Here is a 20,342-nt window from a genome sequence, read left to right on the forward strand (position 1 = left end):
TCCAATAAATTGAATTTACCACAGGTGGACTCCAATCAAGTTTTATAAACATCTCAAGGATGATCAATGGAAGCAGGATGCACCTGAGCTCAATTTCGAGTCTCACAGCAAATGGTCTGAATACTTAGGTAAATAAGTTTTTTTTTTTTTTAGTTTAATAAATCAGCAGAAATGTCTAAACCTGTTTTCTCTTTGTCATTATGGGGTATTGTGTGTAGATTGATAAGGGAACAAAATAATTTAATTCATTTTAGAATAAGGCTGGAATGTAACAAAACATGGAAAAAGTCAAGGGGTCCGAATACTTTCCAAATGCACTGCAACTATGGTTCTACGAATTCCTGGAAGACCGTCAGTACGGTTGAAAGTGAGGATTGTATCCCTCGATCCACGCAGTCCGAGTAATAATAACAACAAAGGAACGCAGGTGACGTGACAGCATGCGAGGATGTGCCCGCGGTTCATATAAAACCGTACGTCAGACCACGCACTGTCTCAGAGAACCTTCTTGTCAGTGTTGCCAACTTAGTCACTATTCTATTCTAGCGACACATTAAAAAAAAATTAAAAGTTGACTAGCGTCAAATCTAGCGACTTTCTCTGGTGTTATTGGAGACTTTGAGACTCTGACATGAAAGCAGGTATCATTCTTACGCTTCAGCGGGTGCTGCTGTGGGCCCCACCCCCGTCCCAAAGCACTCAGTCCTCACACAGCAGTCTCTCCCAGCTGCAGTCAGAGCAGGAGATGTTCACCCCTCCACGTCCAGACCACAAATGAATTGTGCATGCGGGAAGCCGCCGCTGGCTGATCCCGCCCTGGCTTACATTCAGGGATGTAAATGTAAAATGTTCTTTGTCTAAAATAAATCACTGCATTTGACTCACACAGCCTCAGTCACTTACTCACCTTGTCCACTGTGTGTGTGCCTCTCTGTGACATAAGCAAAACATCTAGCTGGCTAGCTCATCATGTCTCAGTCTAAACTGTACACTCAAAAATACAGGAAGGAGTAGGAATCAAACCCTGAATTCAAAGGCTGGGCATACTGCCTGTATTGTAAGGCTGATTTCTACGCCAAACTTAGTGATGTAAAAAAAAACATGACAACTCAAAAACATACTCACTTGGCAAAGCCTTATAACAGTTCCACTCAAAACAAGCTGCCATTTATGGTTAAAAACATTGACTCTGCAAAAAAGGCTGAGGCCACCATGGCATTAGCTATCACTGAACACTTCCATGTTGGCATGTGATCACATTGGAGAAGCATGTAGAGCTGCTTTCTCAGACTCCACTGCTGCTACCCACTTCAAAGTGCACAGAAATTATTAATGGTGTTCTAGCACCATACTTTCTGAAAAAGTTGGTCGCAGATGTGGGTGACCAGCGTTTCAGCCTCCTCCTCGATGAGTCCACAGATGTGGGTGACCAGCGTTTCAGCCTCCTCGATGAGTCCACAGATGTGGGTGACCAGCGTTTCAGCCTCCTCCTCGATGGGTCCACAGATGTGGGTGACCAGCGTTTCAGCCTCCTCCTCGATGGGTCCACGGATGTAAGTGTTTCTAAGTACCTGGGGGTTGTGATAAGGTACTTTAGTGACCCCAAGCAGACAATTGTATCAACATTTCTGGGGCTTGTTGAGTTGGAGGGAGAAGATGTCAAATCTATAGCCACTGCTGTTGTGGCTGTCGTCGAAGTGTTGTCTTAAAAAAGAGAAACTCCTGGGGATAGGGACTGACAATGCCTATTATGACGGGGATTAACAATGGGGTCCATAAAGTGCTGAAGGAGGAGTATGGCCTCAAATATCTGGCTCTTATTCGCTGTGTGTGCCACTTTCTGCAGCTTTCTATAAGTCATGCTTCCAATGACACCATCCCCCGTAGTGTGGAGTACTTGGTACGAGACTAAAACTGGTTTTCAGTGTCTCCAAAGCGCAGGGAGGCCTACAAGGCCATATATGAGACCATCAACTGTGGGGAGAAACCTTTACAGAATACCGAGGTGTGTGTGCCACATGTTGGCTCTCCATTGAACCTGTGGTTTTACGCATTTTGGACCAGTGGGAGGAGCTTAGGCTGCATTTTTTTGAAGTCAGTGCTGGGTGAGGTACAGTTGGCCATCAAGGCTTTTGAGGGAGAGCAAGTAGATCCTCTTAAGCTACTTGACAGCTTGGTTAGTCTGATCAAGTCTGTGAGCAGCAGGGTGCTGAATCCACTGGCACGTGTTGATGTACTCAAAGGGCCAATAGATGGATACATCAGTCCCAAACCGTACCTTGGTTACCTCTTTGAGTCAAAGGCAGCTGAGCTCCACCTGGCGCCTGAGGATGAAAACAATGTCCGAAAGCGGTGTGTAGCCTTCACCATCTCCCTCACTAATGAGTTGAGGGTGAGAATGCCAGACAACATCGAAGCATTGCAGTACATGTCAGTTTTCAATGTGGAGGAAACTCAAAAGCACAATAAGAGCCAGAGCGGAATAGAAAAAAATAGCCAAGCTCCTTGGCTACTCCCCTGCAGAGATAGACAAGATTGTCCAGCAATGGTGTGCCATCCATCTTAGTAAATGGAATGAGACACAAAACACACTGGGAATCTGGAGTGAGATTTGGAGGTTCAGGGATGCAGCTGATATCAACCCGTTTCAAGAACTTGCCATGGCTGGTAGAAATTGGATGTCCTTGCAGACCCTTAACTCCATCCTGTACATTCGATATGGACTGAAGCTGTCTGGTGAGGCTTGCTATGAGCACCAGCTGCCTGATAATGTTTTGCAGCTTTTTGGCACATCAGCTGCTTACTCATTTAAGTCAGCTCCCCCAGTTGCTGAACCTGCCATAGAGAGCCTTTACCAAAATGACGAACACCCACTCTTTCTGTGAGCCAGCACAGCCTGTGCGTGTGTGGAGGGGGGTCTGGAAGGAAAAAAAACGGACAGTTTTTTTCTATTTTCTCTTTTTGGTCCATTTCGATTGTATGCAATTTTTGTAGTTTTTATGTTATGGTTAAAAATGTTCATGTTTTACTGTGACTTGTTGTAGGCTCCTAAGTGGACCATAAGGTTAAAAACCAAATTAAGAAAAATATTAACTATGTAACTCCTCCAGAGTGTCTCTTTTGGGTCACCCTCGCCGGTCCTAAGCCCGGATAAAGGATGAGGGTTGGAATTGTGACATAAAAAAAGAATCAACAGAAGAAAGTTCATTTGTAGTTCTAAACATATTTAGGGTGTTTTTTTACTCACTTTTTGTCTCTCCCACGACGTTATTCTTCTCTCCTACAGCATCCATCACAATTACATGCACAGTTATGCAAATTAGGTGATGACGTCATTTAGTGACTTTTAGGACAGCCAATAGCTACTTTCCTTACTGAGGAGTTGGCAACACTGCTTCTTGCCCTAAAGATTCCGAGTGACAGGAAAGTACTGACGGTCTTTGTAGACCCATAGTTACTTCACACTGTCACTGCGGTTTAATCTTTGGATGAATCATACAGTACCAACAAGGTCACGAGGAATAGCACCACTAATCTCTGACTAATGCACCAGTGCCACTGGAAAAATGGCAGAAGATTTGTTCGCTCCACCACATTCTGGAAAGGAGGGGGGCAGTAGGCTGCCAGTTTGATGGCTTGATTGATGTCAAGAAGTGATAAAACCTTAGGCAAAAAGGCTGGTTGGGCCATAAAGTCATGCCAAGGTCGCCTGTCTTCCATCGTATGCAGATAGGGCTCATAGAGAGCACGTGGAGTTAATTTACACGTTTTGCTGATGAAATAGCCAAGAGGAAAGCAATTTCCGAGAACCATTTTATGTCCGCCTCCTCCGTATGCTCAAAATAAGATTTTGTCAAAGCCTCCAATACTAGCCCGGGGGGGATGCAGTTGGCGGACACCTTGTACGAATTGGCAGATGAGGAAATGGGCCCCTGACGATTTTCCATCGATGAGTAAATGGTTAGACGATATGGCTGAGGCATACACCTACAAGGTTGAGGCAGAGCGACCTGAGTCCAATTGTTTCTGAAGGAAGCTCAGTGAAACAGGTACAGAGCAAGACCCTGGTTCCTCCGCCCTGGTTCGGTAAACAGCTTCCAGCAACCAGCATACATCATCTCTTTTTGTGTAATATCAATACTTTTCCCACAGGTTTTTTCAAAATGTGTTCAACAATCAAAAAGGAATTTATGAACATGATAAACATTTATTTACAAACTCTTGTTAACTCTGACTCTGCTTGCTCGTCAATGCAACTGCCACCTAGTGGTCACATTGAAAATAGCCACTATCAACCAACCCGCAGTTCTACAGGACCAAGCGTCTCATCTCTTGATTTGAGCGCAACTTCATTGGGGAAGAACTGTGTAGAATTTGGGGTAAAAACTCTCACATGTTCCGTCCAGATTCAACAACCATTTACCCTGGACAAATATGTGTCTGGAGTATTAATATTCTATAAGTTATTTAGATAACAGTTTTTGGAGAAGAACAAGGTCGGGACGGGGTGTTGTTTTCGGTGAGTAGCTAACTTTAGCTAGCACGTTAATGTCCAGTCAGTTTAGCTACCTTACGAATTTACAAAATCACAGTTATGAAGCTGTATATCTGTTATTCAGTTGTCACTGTTATTTTGAACTGACCCAGCCAGCTAACTACCTAGTTAGCCCCGGTGTTACGATGCTGTCCCTGATGCAGGCAAATGGGCTCTCCATAAATAACGTTAATCAAAAAAAATATGTTCTGTAAACTGAATTGCCAGCTGATATAGCTAGCTACTCTTATGTATTTTATATATTTAACGGCTAGTTATATATATATATATATATTAAAGTAGTGTCACTGCTGGTTGAAGATCAGACGTAAGTAAACAAACCAAAGAGAAACTAACGTTAGTTACAAGCTAAAGCGACTGGGTGGATAACGGGGTCAAAGTGGCCCGCTATGCTCAGGCAGAGCTCTACGTCAACAGGGCAGCGGCACACTTTCAGTTTGTAAGACACACACACACGCTTAACAATGTTAAAATGGTTAGTTAGCATGTGTACAGTACCAGTCAAAAGTTTGGACACACCTACTCATTCTAGGGTTTTCCCTTTATTATTACTAGGTTCTACATTGTAGAATGATAGTGAAGACATAAACTAACACATATGGGATCATGTAGTAACCAAAAAAGTGTTGAACAAAATGGATTTTATATGTTAGATTCTTCAAAGTAGCCACCCTTTGCCTTGATGACAGCTTTGCACACTCTTGGCATTCTCTCAAACAGCTTCATTAGGTAGTCACCTGGAATGCATTTCAATTAACAGGTGCGCCTTGTTAAAAGTTCATTTGTGGAATTTCTTTCCTCCTTAATGCATTTGAGCCAATCAGTTGTGTTGTGACAAGGTAGGGGTGGTATACAGAAGATAGCCCTATTTGGTAAAAGACCAAGTCCATATTATGGCTAGAACAGCTCAAATAAGCAAAGAGAAATGACAGTCCATCATTACTTTAAGACATGAAGGTCAGTCAATACAGAAAATGTCATAAACTTTGAAAGTTTCTTCAAATGCAGTCGCAAAAACCATCAAGTGCTATGATGAAACTGGCTCACATGAGGACTGCCACTGGAAAGGAAGAGGATAAGTTCGTTAGAGTTAACTGCACCTCTGATTGCAGCCCAAATAAATGCTTCACAGAGTTCAAGTAACAGACACATCTCGATATCAACTGTTCAGAGGAGGCTGCGTGAATCAGGCCTTCATGGTCAAATTGCTGCAAAGAATCCTCTACTAAAGGACATCAATAAGAAGAAGGGACTTGCTTGGGCCAAGAAAGATCAGCATTGAACATTAGACCGGTGAAAATCTGTCCTTTCGCCTGATGAGTCCAAATTTGAGATTTTTTGGTTCCAACCACTGTGTCTTTGTGAGACGCGGAGTAGGTGAACGAATGATCTCCGAATGTGTGGTTCCCACCGTGAAGCATGGAGGAGGAGGTGTGATGGTGTGGGGGTGCTTTGTGGTGACGCTGTCTGTGATTGATTTAGAATTCAAGGCACACTCACCCAGCATGGCTACCACAGCGTTCTGCAGAGATACGCCATCCCATCTGGTTTGCACTTAGTGGGACTATCATTAGGTTTTCAACAGGTCAGTGACCCAAAACACACCTCCAGGCTGTGTAAGGGATATTTGACCAAGGAGAGTGATCGAGTGCTGCATCAGATGACCTGGCCTCCACAATCACCTGACCTCAACCCAATTGAGATGGTTTGGGATGAGTTGGACCACAGAGTGAAGGAAAAGCAGCCAAGTCGCAGGGCGCTCTACAGAAAAGCTCTCTAAGGGAGCTGGGCCGACTCCGGGAGGCCTATGGGTGTGGCACTGGATGCCTTCTCACTGCCCCACATGTAAGTCAAGGCCACAGGGCACACGAGCACCGGAACCATAGTTCAATTAAAATGATGAATCTAATTTATTCTACGACATGCTTTTAGTTACTCTCATTTCTTTAGAATAAAACATTTCATTTGAACTTATTGTTTATGGGATGTACTTTATTTCTCATACAGGACAGGCAGGTGGGTGAACTGTCCCAGGACCTGGCTAATAAACTAGGCCTGATGGTCCGTAAGGCCTACATAAGCCCTCAGAAGTTTCGTTACCTCTGACTCTACCCACTCAAATATCAAAATGCCAGGACAGGTACAGTGCATTCAGAAAGTATTCAGACCCCTTGAATATTTCAACATTTTGTTACGTTACAGCCTTACTCTAAAATGTATTAAATAAAACATTTTCTTCATAAATCTGACCGTGATTGAACTCTTTGGCCTGAATGCCAAGCGTCACATCTGGAGAAAACCTGGCACCATCCTCTATTAGAGGTCGACCGATTATGATTTTTCAACGGCGATACCGATTATTGGAGGACCCCCCCCCGAAAAAAGCCGATCCCGATTAATCGGCCGATTTTTATTTATTTATTTGTAATAATGACGACAATTACAACAATACTGAATGAACACTTATTTTAACTTAATATAATACATCAATAAAATCAATTTAGCCTCAAATAATGAAACATGTTCAATTTGGTTTAAATAATGCAAAAACAAAGTGTTGGAGAAGAAAGTAAAAGTGCAATATGTGCTATGTAAGAAAGCTAACGTTTAAGTTCCTTGCTCAGAACATGAGAACATATGAAAGCCGGTGGTTCCTTTTAACATGAGTCTTCAATATTCCCAGGTAAGAAGTTTTAGGTTGTAGTTATTATAGGAATTATAGGACTATTTCTCTCTATACCATTTGTATTTCATTAACCTTTGACTATTGGATGTTCTTATAGGCACATTAGTATTTCCAGTGTAACAGTATAGCTTCCGTCCCTCTCCTCGCTCCTCCCTGGGCTCGAACCAGGAACACAACGACAACAGCCACCCTCGAAGCAGCGTTACCCATGTAGAGCAAGGGGAACAACCACTCCAAGTCTCAGAGCGAGTGACGTTTGAAACGCTATTAGCTCGTACCCCGCTAACTAGCTAGCCATTTCACATTGGTTACACGAGCCTAATCTCGGGAGTTGATAGGCTTGAAGTCATAAACAGCGCAATGCTTGACGCACAACGAAGAGCTGCTGGCAAAACGCACGAAAGTGCTGTTTGAATGAATGCTTACGAGCCTGCTGCTGCCTACCACCGCTCAGTCAGACTGCTCTATCAAATCATAGACTTAGTTATAACATAATAACACACAGAAATACGAGCCTTAGGTCATTAATATGGTAGAATCCGGAAACTATCATCTCGAAAACAAGACGTTTATTCTTTCAGTGAAATACGGAACCGTTCCGTATTTTATCTAAGGGGTGGCATCCATTAGTCTAAATATTCCTGTTACATTGCACAACCTTCACTGTTATGTCATAATTACGTAAAATTCTGGAAAATTAGGCGGCCCAAACTGTTGCATATACACTGACCTCTGCGTGCAATGAACGCAAGAGAAGTGACACAATTTCAGCTGGTTAATATTGCCTGCTAACCTGGATTTCTTTTAGCCAAATATGCAGGTTTAAAAATATATACTTCTGTGTATTGATTTTAAGAAAGGCATTGATGTTCATGGTTATGTACACATTAGAGCAACGATACGCACCGTATCGATTGTATGCAATGCAGGACACTCTAGATAAACTAGTAATATCATCAACCATGTGTAGTTAAGTAGTGATTATGATTGATTGATTGTTTTTTATAAGATAAGTTTAATGCTAGCTAGCAACTTACCTTGGCTTACTGCATTCGCGTAACAGACAGTCTCCTCGTGGAGTGCAATGAGAGGCAGGTGGTTAGAGCGTTGGGCTAGTTAACTGTAAGGTTGCAAGATTGAATCCCCTGAGCTGACAAGGTGAAAATCTGTCGTTCTGCCCCTTAACGAGGCAGTTAACCCACCGTTCCTAGGCCGTCATTGAAAATAAGAATGTGTTCTTAACTGACTTGCCTAGTTAAATAAAGATTAAATAAAGGTGTAAAACAATGTTTTTAATCTGACAAATCGGTGTCCAAAAATACAGATTTCCGATTGTTATGAAAACTTGACATCGGCCCTAATTAATCGGCCATTCTGATTAATCGGTCGACCTCTAATCCCTATGGGGTTTTTCAGCGGCAGGGACTGGGAAACTAGTCAGGAACGAGGGAAAGATTAACGTAATAAAGTAGAGAGAGATCCTTGATGAAAACCTGTTCCAGAGCGCACAGGACCTCAGACTAGGCCGAAGGTTTACCTTCCAACAGGACAACAACCCTAAGCACACAGCCAAGACAACGCAGGAGTGGCTTTGGGACAAGTCTCTGAATGTCCTTGAGTGGCCCAGCCAGAGCTGGGACTTGAACCCGATCTAACATCTCTGGAGAGACCTGAAAATATAAGTGTCAACCTGACAGAGTTTGAGAGGATCTGGAGTGAAGAATGGGAGAAACTGCCAAGGTTTTAGCTTCATACCCAAGAAGACTTGAGCCTGTAATCACTGCTAAAGTTGCTTCAACTAAGTACTGAGTTAAGGGTCGGAATACTTACGTAAATGTGATGTTTTTTTGCAGAAATGTCAAAAATGTATTTTTACTTCGTCATTATGGGGTATTGTGTGTAGATTGATGAGGGTGAAAAAACAATTTAATCCGCTTTAGAATAAGGCTGTAACGTAACAAAATTTGGAAAAAGTCAAGGGGTCTGAATACTTTCCGAAGGCACTGTATTCCAGAGGTGGTTTGGTATGGTTTAGAAACTTTGTGATCGAGCTCGAGTTGACAGTGTAGCCCTGTTAGCGCCTGGACTTGTTGAAATATCTTCACGCCTAGAAGAACCTCCAGGCTTCCATCAACTGTCAATATTTATTGAGAAAGAATTATGAATTACTGGGCAGTTTGGGAAAAAACGAATCCAGTCCGAATCGTCCTCTGGAATAACGGACATTCTGGGGTAATTATTACATAATCAACATTCTCTAATAAATCTTGTCCCATGTGAATAGGGCTTAGCCTAAATGTCTAAGAAAATTGAGGAGGGCAAACCACAACTTATTTAAGTCTATAATCAATAGCATAACTGTTAAATGTGCCTGGCTTTATAAATCATCCATATATATCTACAGAAATAAGACAGATCCTGCTTCTGTTGCCTGTTTGACTGTTTGTTTAATAGCCTACTGATTTCCGTGAGCAACAAGCCTCATGGAACGGCAAAATGTCATATAAAACAATTTCATCGATTTGGCTGTTTTTAGTCTTTTCCATGCTGTAATTAAGCCTTTATTTTTTTCTTCGCTACAACAGACTGGTGTTGCTTAGAATTTATTTAATGATGTTTGCACTGTTCCAAACAGGCAGAAAAATAATATTGTAATCTAACAGCACCTGTTTGTTACACATAATATGCATGCAGTTCTCACTCCTATACTCTTCTTTTTCTTGATCTCGTTGTTGTTATTATTATGATCATTATAATAAACAATGCCGTTATCATTAGTAGGAGTTGTATAGCAGCCTTATATAACCACTATCGAGCAGTAGGCCCAAGAGCCTGTTTTGTTTAGTCTTAATACCTCAACTTACTTATGCTTATATTTCAATATATAGGCTACTGTATCAATCATTAATTCGTTCCTGCCATCAGACAGCATACAAGACATTCATGCTTCGAAATGAAATCAAGCATTTTTGCCTTATAATTAGATAAAGGGTGCTTTGAACAATCAACCTAAACAATTAATAAACTACAATTCACGAATATATTCAACTGTTTTTTTAGTCTGGTGTAATAAAGGCTTTATAAATATTTTTCTGGTACACATTTATTTAGTGTTTACACTATTCCAAATGGTCAAAAAAAAAATTATTGTAGTCTATCACCAGCTGTTTGGCACACACAATACTCACGTAACACTTGCTCCTATACCCTCCTTTTTCTGGATCTCCAGTAGTTTCCACAACTGTCAAATGTCTTCCACAGATCTGACTTCCACTTTTTCCTCTGGAGCAACCAGTAAACATTTTGCACGTTTCCTGTTTATTTTTCACGTCCTCCGCATCCATTTTTCTGTCGACATTACTGTGTTCAGAGTTTGTTATAACCAATTTATTGATGTGATTATGATCGGCTATAGGTCAGGCCCTGTTGGTCGCATGCAATGCTTACAGGGTAACCTAGTGGTTAGAGCATTGGACTAGTAACCGAAAGGTTGCAAGTTCAAATCCCCGAGCTGACAAGGTACAAATCAGTCGTTCTGCCCCTGAACAGGCAGTTAACCCACTGTTCCTAGGCCGTCATTGAAAATAAGAATTTGTTCTTAACTGACTTGCCTAGTAAAATAAATGTAAAATAAAATAAACATGATTCACGTAAAGAGTGCAAGGGTTGAGGCAATGTGGAATGTTTTTCTTAAACAAATGAGGGATTTCGGGAACAACTTTTCAGTCAGAAACAAGTAAACTAAATGGCTCAAATAATGTTGCAGGGACAGCGCAATAAACACTTGACTGCCGTTTTGGATCTATCACCATGTCACCAGAATAAGAGCCTCAATATTTATTGGAAAGGAACATCAAGGGCACTTTCACCACCCTGTGAAGTTCATCATAACTTATTTAATCTGTAGCCTAACTGCATGGTTTCCTGAGTCGTAGTGGGATGACCACACCATATCATTGCGTGACTTCAAGTTTACTCCTATATTTTGGTTATTATATCAATATTTTTGCATAAAAGCGTTTCCACTGACATTTCGCTTTCATTTTACCGACACAAAAAGATCACGAATGAACAAAAGATCTTTCTTCATTTATAACATTTTACCAAAACATCCTGTTTCCATCACAGCTCTCTTGATTTTTATTTATACGGTATGACTTTACTCGCATGAAAACTGGGTGGAAATGTGGTTATTGGCATTTTCTTATTACGGGTGAATGGTTAATGTTTTGATTAACCATGCCTTGTCTCTTATTTTAGATGTCCTCCAATGGGCAGAATCTTTGACTGACATTGCATCAGATATGTCAGTTCACCATAAAAACATAACATTTAACTTTAACAATTTATTTGACATTGTCATTAGCGTGTCTCTCAAATTCCTTTCTCTCCATGGCTCGATCTCATCTTCCTCTTTGTTCTTTATCCCTCCCAGTTGATCTATCCAACGCCCAGTGTATCCCCGCCCCTCTGGCCACACCCATCCCTGTTAGCGATGAGCCCAGTGGCCACGCCCTGTGCTGACCTAATCAGATAGCCCCAGTACAGGCCTGCCCCGCATGCCCTACTCTGTCCCCGTGTCGGAGCACATGGAGGAGTGCAGCGTGATCCCTGACGATCTGGACAGCCTGCTTGGGGGATGACTGCATCTCCGAGAAAGTCAGCGAGGTGAGAGGGTCGCTACTACCGTCCCTCTGTTGACCAGTAGACATTTGATGAGAGAGAGGAGGTACAGACATTCGTCAGTAGAATATAGGAACATTTAAGGAAGTATTTCCGGGAGTTGCATGACAGCAGTGGTGTAAAGTACTTAAGTAAAAAATAGTTTGAAGTACTACATAAGTTGTTTTTTTACTTACTTTATTCCTAAAGAAAATAATGTACTTTTTACTCCATACATTTTCCTTGACACCCAAAAGTATTTGTTACATTTTGACAGGAAAATGCTCCAATTCACCCCCTTTCAAGAAAACATTCCTGGTCATCCCTTCTGCCTCTGATCTGGCGCACTCACTAAACACAAATGCTTATTTTGTAAATTAATGTTGAAGTGTGCCCCTGGCTATCCGTAAATAAATAAAAAACACAAGAAAATATGCCGTATAGTTTGCATAATATAAGGAATTAGAAATTAACTTTTGATACTTAAGTATATTTTAAACCAAATACTTTTAGACTTTTACTCAAGTAGTATTTTAATGAGTGACTTTTACTTGAATCATTTTCTATTAAGGTATCTACTTTTACTCAAGTATGACATTTGCATACTTTTCCCACTACTGTCTGACGGGTTGCACATTTTAGTAGTTTAACTTCCACTACTGAAGTACCTTACATGGAGCACAGAGCTATGCATTTCTGGTCTAGAAGGAGATCTAGAATAATATGTCTCTCTCCCTCAGTCACAGAGCCCAGTCCAAGGTGCTATCCCCACCAACCTCCCCAACACAGCTGTGGGCCTGCACCCTCCATACTCCTCCAGCCCCCTCACCCCAGCTACCCCCTGCCTTCTTCAGCTTCACTGTCAGCCAGATGTCCGCTCTGGAGACCTACCCCTCGCTGGGCCAGAGGGACCAGACCTCCACACAGGTGCTGGATGCCCTGGGGGCCTTTTCCCCGGAGGCTGGGGACACAGAGGGCAAAGGAGGGGCTGGAATTGGAGGGCTGGACTCCCTCTCTGAGTACATCTTGCCTGACATATGAACAAGGTGTATGGATCCGGGTGTGTGTTTTGGTGATGTCAATTATATTGAAAACAGCAAAGCCATTGTAGCAGGCTTTTTTTTTTCTCTATCCAGTCTTATTTTGCAACCATACAGTTTAAACCTGCATCAGCTGTTACTTAAACCTTCCCGGAACTGCCCAGTGACCCTGAACAGTCCTCTGGGAATGTGTTTGTTGAAGCTAGTTTGTGTCAGCAGCACTGCTGTATGGCCACATGGTGTCTGGTATCCCTGTGTCCTTGTGTTGCAGTTCTGTTCTCCAGGGGGAAGAATTTCTCACAGTATCATCTCTGGGATCTACAAACACAGCTCCCCTCACACAGTAAGACAGCGGCATAACGCCTGAACACTCCGATGGATACTCTCATCTTCTTTCTCCTGTCTTCTGAGTTTATCACAACATGGATGTCTCTATACTTGATACTATACTTTATACTCTATACTATGTGTGTTTTTTTAATTCCCAGATTGCATTTATTCTATTGTTGTTATTTATGCTTTTGTGATATTCCTTATTCTGATAAGTTCCCCTACTCTTCTCTCTGCAGGTTTGTGGGATATGGACTACCAGTACCAGGCAGAAGCAGCTCACCGCTGTAAGAGGGACCTGCTGCTGTCTCGCTTCAAGAACAAAGAAGACCCCACCAAAATAACTTCCTGGGGGCCTTTGTGTTTTGCAAAGGTACGTACAGTACTGGCCTCAAATGTTTTAGAACACCTACTCATTGCAGGATTTTTCTTTATTTTTACTATTTTCTACATTGTAGAATAATAGTGAAGACATCAAAACTATGAAATAACACACATGGAATCATGTAGTAACCAAAAAAGTGTTAAACAAATCAAAATATATTTTCTATAGCCACCCTTTCTATAGCCATCCTTTGCCTTGATGACAGTTTTGCACACTCTTGGCATTCTCTCAACCAGCTTCACCTGGAATGCTTTTCCAACAGTCTTGAAGGAGTTCCCACATGCTGAGCACTTGTTGGCTGCTTCACTCCGCCGTCCAACTCATTACAAACCATCTCAATTGGTTTGTGTTGAGGTCGGGTGATTGTGGAGGCCAGGTCATCTGATGCAGCACTCCATCACTCTCCTTCTTGGTCAAATAGCCCTTACACAGCCTGGAGGTGTGTTTTGGGTCATTGTTCTGTTGAAAAACAAATGATAGTCCCACTAAACGCAAACCAGATGGGATGGCGTATCGCTGCAGAATGCTGTGGTAGCCATGCTGGTGAAGTGTGCCTTGAATTCTAAATAAATCAGAGACAGTGTCACCAGCACATGCATGTTCTCTTACTCAAATAAGCACAGAAGTGCTGGCAGTAGTTTTAATGTTGCTTAAACAGAATTTTCCATCAGTGATAGTAAATATTATGTACTCTCTACCTCATACCTATTTCCTGCTCCTCCTCTGTCTCCCTGAAGAGGTCCAGGAGCGCCAGGAATGCCAGTATGGGGAGAACTGCACGTTTGCCTACTGCCAGGAGGAAATATACCTGTGGACCCAGGAGAGGAAGGGGGCTCTGAGAAGGGAGCTGCCGTTTGACCCGCTGAGCAGCACCGAGAGACGGGCACTCAGCGTCACACTCCTGCTGCAGCAGCACATGGGCATGTTCATGTTCCTCTATGAGGTAGGGTGTGATGCACATAGACCTCCACATGGTGAACTTTGCAGTATTCTGTATGTACACACACACTCTGTTTCGCTCTCTCTCCCTCTGCAAGAATATTTTGACAGTAAGCCTCCCATCATCAGCAAGTGCAGCAAAGAGAACTTGGCTGTCTGCTCAAACCTCACTGCCCGGCATCCCTTTGATAAGTGAGTCTCCTAGACCTTTCTGTACTTTTCCGTCATCCTCTCTCTGTCCTTCATTGTATCAGATCCAAATAAGCACTTTGTCTTGGTATAATGGATTCTAAATCCAATTTCCCTCAGACAATATTCAAGTCAGCTATTTGCACCCTGTCCCCTTCTGCCCTCTCCTTCTCTCTCCTCCTCCATCTCTTCCCCCTCTATCTCATCCCTGTTTTCTCAGGTGCCTAGTGCATGTGGTGTGTTCTGCCAACGTGCGCCACAGTAAGGTGCTATAGCCAGTTTGACATGTGTCGCCACGAGGTGCGTTACGGCTGCCAGCGCGAGGACAGCTGCTCCTTTGCCCACTCCGTCATAGAACTCAAGTGCCAGGTGCTGCAGCAGGACACCAGTACAGAAGTACTCATGTGTTTGCAAGCATGGCAGCACACACAGACACACTCTATCAAGGATTCCAGCAAAATAACCAAAGTTCACGCTATCATCTGTTACTTTGTGTGTCTTTATTAACTTCCCTCTCTCTCCCAGGTATCACCCATGAGATGGTACAGAAGTACAAGAGGCTCCGGTACAGGCTAGAGCAAAATGCACAGAAACAGAAGGTGAGCATGAGATGGGCACGATGCCCTTGTCTCCTAATACAATACACCATTTGCGTTATTGTTTTAAGGGCCTGATTTACAAGATCTCTCTCACTCATGCTCTCAGCCTGTGCACGTCACATACCAGAGCTGTGGTGGGGGGAATAGGGGGAGTGGGAGACAACCTCGGGTGGAGGGGATGGCACAGGGTTAAATCTGAAGATGAGGTTTGTCTGTGGCCAGATGGATGGACATGTCCACAAACCAGACAAGGCCCTCAAGTACTGCACAACAGGTGAGAGACCATATCAAACTGACATCTGCACTCATGGTAAGTGCTGAAGTTCTCGTGTCAATATGAGGCTGCAGGGGCTACCATCTGTTTCATGACCAGGCCTGAACTGATAATTAATAGGATAAAAGGAAAGTTAAAGAAATAGGCCCATTAAAGGATTAACTCTATAGAAATGCAAAATACCTTGTTCTGAATGGTCAATTTCACTAACTTTATGATTGTAGTCCATAGTCATGTTCTTTTCTTTCTCTTTCTCCCGCCCATCTCTCATCTCTCTTCCTCATCTCTGTCTTCCCCTTTCCCCCTTTCTCCAGCTGGACTAAGGAGCGTTGGGTATTGCTGGTGAAGTCTTTGGAGAAGAAGAAGTTGGTCGTTGTGCGGCCTCTTCTCCCGTGCATACCCACAGCAGTATGACGTAAGTCCCTCCCCCTTCTCTATCCCTCCATCACTCACTCTTTTCTCCCTTCCCCTCTCTCATACACAGTCACACCCACAAGTATGAACTGAGTCACCCCTCTCTACTAATTTTCTCCATCCCTCCCTCCCCTCGGGGTCTGTTTTAATCTCTCCAATCAGGCAGTCATTTCCAGCAGACCTCTCACATGCTGAATACAGCTGATGTTGTTTACAGCTCTCCTCCTCTCGTCTTTACACCTATAGGCAGCTTGGCCTTTGTTCCACGGTAGGTTAGCTATTTGTCGTGCTACTACTTGTGAAGGAAAAGGGTTTCTATAAAGAAGGGCCAGTATGTCAGCATCCGTTTCAATTGTGTTTTGACATCCGATTACAAGGATTGTCAAATAAAATCACAGGAAAGTATACAATCAGGACAGACAGTGCAATAATAAAGCAGTCTCCCTAGATGTGTGTCCATGTGATGAAGCAGAAGAAGTGCCACTGACATCGGGAACTGTTCCTTCGCCCACATTCTGGAAGAAAGGGACGTCTGGACGTACATGAAGAACAACAGCTGTAAGATTCTGTCTTTCTGTTGCTTTTCCTCTTTTTGCGTGTGTCATGGCCAAACAAATAATGCATTTACAGTGTATTTGTTTGCAACGCTAATCCCTGTCCCCTCCCGTCCACAGTGAGGGACATGCAGCAGATGTTTGACATGTGGCTCAGGCTGACCAGTCAGAATAGACTCACTGATGCAAGCCTTATGGCCTTGCCTCTGGAGGAGAAATGGGTTTCCCTGACGACAGATTCCACTGAGTCATTGGTGAGTGGCTTAAGTCATAGGGGCGGTGGGGTACTAAGGTAACATGGAACTGTTTTAAGATGGTCATTAGCTATTTGATTTGTAATTTTACGACCCCTTTAGGGATCCCCCAAAAATAAAAAATACAGGATTTGATAAAATATAGAATTTGGCCTTTTCTACTATAGCCCATAGAAACACATTGAGTAACAGGTTCATAAATGGCAAAAAAGACACACTTCAAAACCTTATGATTTATTTTTTGACTATGTGCCAAATCTAGGAGATATGAGAAAGCTCAGGAAATATTTATGTTTTTCTGGACACATTTGATCCCTTACTTAGGCAGTAGATTGAGACGCAGCCCGTGCAAAAACCCTGATAGCTCTAGCTTGAACTAATGGATTTTGATGGGGATTTTTTATGTTACTTAGATTTGATTCACAGCTGTGTCAGTAGACTCCTTAAGGATTAAAAACAAGTGGTATATTCTTTTTATACAAGCCTTTTCTGATGTTGGATGTGGAGAAACCCATTTTGTGAGTGTCAGTCTGGGCAGAAGGAGGAGATGTGTGAGTGTTTTCAGGCTGAGGCTGAGCCGCTCCCTGGAGCTGTGGATAAGTGACCCTGATCCCACTACACCAGAGACCAGCTACAGTACCTACCGCCTGTGACGAGAGTCTGAATGCGAACACACACACCCCTTACAGTACGACAAATTGCTGATGCAACAGGCACCGCCTTGTGCGATGCACACACAGAAAGTAATGTATAAGAAAATGCGTGTCCATAATCTGAGGGGTTTGACTAAGGTTTGGCTGTTATTAACTTCAATCTGAGCCTCATTGCATTTCTAGCACGCTGCAGATGTCACTGTACTGGACGTGTCTGCCCTTCCCCTATATTACAGCCCTCAGTCGCCCCTTTACAAATACGGAGTGGCTGCATGGCTGAATTCTCTTGACACCTCTTCCCGATCGCTAAACAACCAAACAAATTAGGCTACAAAATATATATATTTTTGAAATGTTATTTCAAATCGCTGTGGGTTTTTTATTTCAGCTGTTCAGAAATATGATGCAGAGAAATGTGCAGAACGTGTTTAGGTTGTTTAGCTCTGGGGAAGAGGTGTGTCTAAGGGGGTTAAACTGGGCGGTCACTCAGCCTTACCATTAAGCCCTTATATATGTTGCTAGGGACAAACGTCTTCAACCAAATCCTTCCCTCCTTTCCTTGTAGGAACGTAGAAAGGTGGAGAGTGAAATAGGACAGAAATTGTGAGTACGCCATTTTGTTTGTCCATGGTAGTTAGTGCTTAACTCTATTTGTCTGCAATATTGGTAGAGGACTATGAATGTAAAGCCAGTCAATGCCATAATGAGAAAGCCATCAAATTATATATGGTTGTGGAATGTATTCGGAATACCCAAGACAAATCTTATATAACATTTAAAATGAACCCCTACCCCACCTATCCTCCCCTTTATTGATAGAAATTGCATAGCAGTCTTTTGGTTACATAAGCAAGTCAGGCAACCCAACCTGTGGTCAGCACTGACATGTATACGCATTCACATACATATGCACTGAGCAGGCTCAGAATGGAACACCGTGTTTCATAATATGGCATTGACATTGGAGGACTATAGGGGTCAAAGTGACTGTAGCAGTTCAGCTTCAGTTCTCGCAGACTCTTCACTCGGACCCACTCAAACATACTGTGCCGTATGCTTAGAGCCTAGAGTTTTTGTGGACCACATGAACAAGTCCTGGTTTGTCTTGGTCAGTAGGGCTGGCACAATTACAGCATAATCCTGAAACCGACGAACCATTGTTGTTATTATTTTTCACAACCGTTTTGTTTTTATTTACGAACGACTGACTGAAGACGGGACAGTCGGTTATTCGTGTGGTTGAGTCGGTTTCTGCGGCAACACGGACTCTTCACAACGTGATGAATCTTTGTTGCTCCTTGCTGAAACAAGCAAGTTGTTGTAGCAAACAAGTATTTGGTTGCCTAGGCAATGCCCCCACCCTGCAGTCGGGAGAGGAGACAACTTGCAGTCAGGAGGAGAGGAGAAAATGTGCCTCTTAAAATCCCCAAAAAAGACCAATAACCATCATCCAAAATTCCATGATTGTCACAGCCCTCCTGGTCAGGTGACGTGGCTTCATTTGGCATGTGGACCACCAGTTTAACTAGGATAACGTGAAGTTACCTTTGCCACATTAGCCCTCAAATGTAAACCTACGCTGATTAATCAAGGGAAAACTGATTGTCTGGGATGAGGTGTCAGAGTTCATGAAAAGATGATAAGCACGATATCAATGAAGACATAAAAAGTAAATGAAAAGTAAGGTAGGACTACCCATAATTTACACTTAAAGGTACGTTTTTAGCCTAGTCTTAAATTTAGATGTGTGTGTATATACATACATGCATACTGTGACGGCCCTGAATTTTATGAACCGTCTCAGTGCTTCTCCTTCCAATAGGGCGCTTCCCCTTCAATTGCCAATTAAATAGGGCTTTTCCTTCCAATAGGGTGCTTTCCCTTTAATTCCCAATTAAATAGCCAGCATCAGCTGCGCAAAAGTGGGGTTGTGATGGAGACGTGAATGAGGATGTTTTCAACCCTCAGTCCTGAAGCTTCTCTATTCTGTTTGTTTTGTTGCATTTAAATGTGTGTTTTGTAGCCTAATAGAGTTTACCCAGGATCGGATCCACTCTTTGTGTCTGTGGACTACACCTCTCCGTTCTTCGTGGCCTTTCTCAGCTGGAGATCTGTTGGCGGATTGGATTGTCTGACTGACCGACTGACTACAACCTTTTTGTATACGGTATTTAATTTGTTTTGATGTGATGTATACTGTGATGATTTATGTAGTTGGTTGTAGTTGAGGACTTAGTAAGAGTTGATACGCTTTATAGTTGTGTGATAAAATAATTGTTATTGATTGTATGATTAATACTGGGTTTACGCTACACTTGAGTGAACGGACAAACATTGCGTGACAAAGGTCACTTGGGTTCCCTGAACTCCTTTACCGGGCTGGACTCTTTTTAGACCCGAGGTACAGGACATTTCTGGAGGAACCAGAACTCATTGTGTTATATTATTGTATGTGTGCGTAATCATTTATGTTGGTAATACAACCCACGCAAAAGAATACAGTTGTTTTTGAAGTTCTTTCCAATGTTTTAAGGGTTTATGAAAAGTTTATTTCCATCCTGACTTTTACATAAGTCCTTTGTATTGGTGTAGACTTGACGGACCAGATGGGACTCATCCCCTCCCAAACCAAAAGGAGAAACCAATGTTTTCTCTGGTAGGCACAACCTACCTGGCACCCCTATAAATAATAACCAAGTCAAAACCGTTACCATACATACATACATTCTTGTGCTGCGGTAATATAAAAATACACTTTTTTTTACTAGAATAAATGCATTTTCTGAACACCTCACAACATTAAGTACA

The 20,342-nt window shown here is 42.6% G+C and overlaps 1 long non-coding RNA gene across 10 annotated transcripts; it reads left to right on the forward strand.

The window, feature by feature from the left end:
- The first annotated feature begins 4,237 nt into the window (after positions 1-4,237).
- Positions 4,238-19,615, forward strand: LOC112224395. Of its 10 annotated transcripts, none has more exons than XR_006079937.1 (15): positions 4,241-4,519; positions 11,677-11,909; positions 12,644-13,286; positions 13,513-13,646; positions 14,396-14,601; positions 14,696-14,789; positions 15,007-15,155; positions 15,312-15,385; positions 15,492-15,659; positions 15,974-16,074; positions 16,236-16,341; positions 16,522-16,631; positions 16,748-17,569; positions 18,100-18,137; positions 19,558-19,611. It is a non-coding gene; the product is annotated as an uncharacterized LOC112224395 (long non-coding RNA). The 10 variants fall into 10 exon arrangements; XR_006079940.1 differs by having other exon boundaries at positions 4,246-4,519; positions 16,748-16,881; positions 19,558-19,615; XR_006079935.1 differs by having other exon boundaries at positions 4,238-4,519; positions 16,748-18,137; positions 19,558-19,589.
- The last annotated feature ends 727 nt before the right edge of the window (positions 19,616-20,342 follow it).

Source organism: Oncorhynchus tshawytscha, linkage group LG25 (assembly GCF_018296145.1).
Source record: "Oncorhynchus tshawytscha isolate Ot180627B linkage group LG25, Otsh_v2.0, whole genome shotgun sequence".
In the NCBI taxonomy this organism is placed as follows: Eukaryota; Metazoa; Chordata; class Actinopteri; order Salmoniformes; family Salmonidae; genus Oncorhynchus; species Oncorhynchus tshawytscha.